Source organism: Coregonus lavaretus (assembly GCF_964263955.1).
Source record: "Coregonus lavaretus genome assembly, chromosome: 21".
Classification (NCBI taxonomy): Eukaryota; Metazoa; Chordata; class Actinopteri; order Salmoniformes; family Salmonidae; genus Coregonus; species Coregonus lavaretus.
The window spans coordinates 2,432,994-2,436,216 of NC_140008.1; the positions used below are offsets into that span (position 1 = coordinate 2,432,994).

A 3,223-nucleotide genomic window follows, 5' to 3' on the forward strand; every position below is an offset into this window, starting at 1 on the left:
TGTCTGAAAGCGTTGAATACACTGAAAACATCCAAAATACATCATGTATACAGCTAAAATCTATAATGCCATGTAAAAAATAAGTTGACATTGAGGTTAAATAAAGTTTGCTTTCTCAGTTTATATAATTTTGCTAACTGTTACATTAGACAACATCAAGACATCAATACTCTTGTAAAGTTTTTGGTATGAAAAATCTTAAATTACAGCTCACTTTGAGCAAATTAGGAATTTGCAATTAATCGCAGCAAATCCTGCTAGTTAACTCGATTGAAAAAATATATATATTGTTTGACAGCCCTAGTTTATAGACATCATTGGTAGAGCCTTTTGGTCGTTTTTTGTGGGGGGTTTTCTTTGATTGTATTTCTAGCATTATCCACCGGGCTTGCTGCAGGCAGAAAATCCTAGGAAATGCTCTTTAATTGACACAAGCCGTCTCCAATCAATCATTCAATGTCTGGTTGTGTGTGAATGTTTGGTGGTGGGATCGCCTAAACGAGGGGAGGCGGAGCTCTATGAAACTTAATCGCACAGAGCCTATTATATAGCAGGGAATACTATTTGTAGATCAGTGATTCTACACCTCACTTTGCTCAAACTGATCCTCAAAATCAGAATATAGCTTGAAAAAAGAGCGCGCCGATACACCGACGGGACGCTTTGCAGATTACAACAATATATTCTGCAAAACCTGCAATATAGCATTAGATTATGAACGGAAGACAGGATAGCCTTCTGAAAGAAAATAAACACATTACGCTGTCTCAGAAGAATGCTTCTACCCAAGACAGTTTAGCTAGGCGGCAGGTGGTGAAGGATATAGTGAAACAGTTTCATCCTTACATAACAAGACAACATCAATCAACAACAATAATTTGACAACGTTTTCTTTGTCTGTTCTTAACATATGGGTATGATAGGCATTTTTATATCAGTAAAATGTAGATGGGGGAAATGTAGACTATTTTCAGAACATAAATGGCTCGCCTATTTTAATTCGCTACAGAAGTAACCCAACTTCTCCATCTCTGTTAAGACCACAGTTTTTGGAGAGATACGCTTCGCCGCCTTAATAAAGAGCGCGTAAAAGCGGTAACTAGCGTAACTAGAACGTTGTCTTATTGCCTGACAAACAAAAGCAACGTTTGGAGAAAAAAAATTGGTATGTGGATGAAGGTCATGCTTAGGCGAATAAACTGTAAAGGGAAATAAATGGCTACAGTTTGCACTTTTTTATTGAGTTATTTCATGTAATGTTTTCTTAGAAAATGTTTTTTTTTTTTTTTTTACCGGGGTAACTAAATTAAAATGGCTATTTTGTTCCGAAATAGGCTACATTTTCTTAGATAAAATGCCGATTATATATAATATTAATACCAGACAATGAATAAGTTTAATATTTATGCTGATAATGTCTATAAAATAGGCTAATAATTTGGTGCATTAGGCTAAAGCGAAGGCTGCTGGTGAGAATAATTGTCGGCAAACATTTCATTTGGATGGGAATTTATAATTAGGTTAGATGATGGTATGCACACGTGACAATGAATTCACACGTGGTGTGAGAAGGCTCTATATTGGCCTCTTGAGGTCAGGTGATCGAAATGCAGGATAGAAAAAATCCTACCAAAACGCCTGGCCCTAATCACTGGTGCCAACCTGACTAGATAGACTATGCCTCCCCATACAGAAAAATAAGATATTGACATATATTTAACAACAGTGTATTGACGTATATGTAAATTACAGATATCTAAATATGTGTTTAAGCCTTATGTACATATATATTTAAATACACGAATAAACATATGGACGTTACAAAATGTGCCATTTTCATATATTTCCACATGTTTATATATTTAAATATATGGTGTGGAAATACATTTTGATAGCATGCAGTGGTAGCTAATAAAATATATTTCATAAATATATGTTCCCATGTATTTTAATGAATGGAACATTTAGATTTTTACATGTAGCCTGGGCTACACTACAAAGTTCATCACTAAATCACAATAGCCTGCTGTGGTATACTTTGAAAAGTTTGAATGAATGACTGACAACTAAAAGAGTGCTTTCAATAATCTTTATTTTTTGCTCAAATAACTTGATCCATTGTTAAATTGTGCCATGGGAATCACTGGGAAGGCATCTGAAACACAAAAATATGATGTACAAATTACCTATGTGCACTTAACATCTGTATTTGAAAATGATGTCTTTGAATTCAAATTGAGACTTACAATGCATATTCCTTCACATCCAGTGTACATTGCAGACTCGCACGTTGACAGTTACCCTGTGGATAATGCAGAGACTGAGTCAGTGAAACAATTCCACACAAGATGAAGAATAAATAAGGGGTTAAATGTTCATGAAAACATTTTTACTTCACACAAAAGACAACTGACATTGGCTGGGGTCTGTCCATAGGCAGCTGAGTCTCCAGACCAGAAGGATCCACTGCAGGAGGGAAAAATAGGATTATTTATTGCCAGAAATAGCTAGCCAGTTCTATCAGAGACGCCTGAACCAGAATCTGGCTTTAAAGGAGACGATATTCCCCAGTGATTTTAATAATTATATGCCATTTAGCAGACGCTTTAATCCAAAGCGATTTCCAGCCATGTGCGGATACATGTTTACGTATGGGTGGTCCCGGGGATCGAACCCACTACCCTGGCGTTACAAGCGCCATGCTCTACCAATTGAGCCACAGAGGACCACACTCACCCACCGCTACTGGCAGGCACACGCACATGCCAATTAATCGTAAGGGCTGTTGTGAACAAATTGCAGATATGCCAGCGGTCTAGTGAAATAACCCTATTGGACTAGAGACCCTCGAATGATCGGCTTGGAATTGTATAGTGAACGAGTGGGGTGAATGACCGAGTGAGCTATAGGGCGTTATGAAACGAACGATACCTTTAGTATATGGAAGGATTTTTTACAATTCTAAATTAAACAATAGAATTCACCCATGCACAGTTTAATGAAAACTTGTTGCAAGTAATGGGCTGTGTCCAGTTACAAATAACATAAACACACCTCGAATGTCAAAATCGCAATGCTTGTATTGAGTACAGCCTATGATTATGTGGAGGCGTAGATCACATTCGAGCTATGCTGCTTCTATTCGGAGTGAGTGTTTCCGTGTTGTGATGTGCCTCTTCAATTCGAGACCTGACTTTTTCATGAAGCGGAGAAAACGGCACAG

The 3,223-nt window shown here is 37.3% G+C and overlaps 1 protein-coding gene across 3 annotated transcripts in view; it reads left to right on the forward strand.

Annotated features, from left to right (window-relative positions):
• The window catches only part of LOC311148797 (acyl-CoA Delta-4 desaturase-like), a 9,511-nt gene extending 8,280 nt beyond the window's left edge, over positions 1-1,231 (forward strand). For all 3 annotated transcript variants that reach the window (XM_084185766.1, XM_084185765.1, XM_084185767.1), the window contains one exon: positions 1-1,231. This exon is cut by the window's left edge and continues 340 nt beyond it. The gene's annotated coding sequence lies outside the window, so the exon portion shown is untranslated.
• The last annotated feature ends 1,992 nt before the right edge of the window (positions 1,232-3,223 follow it).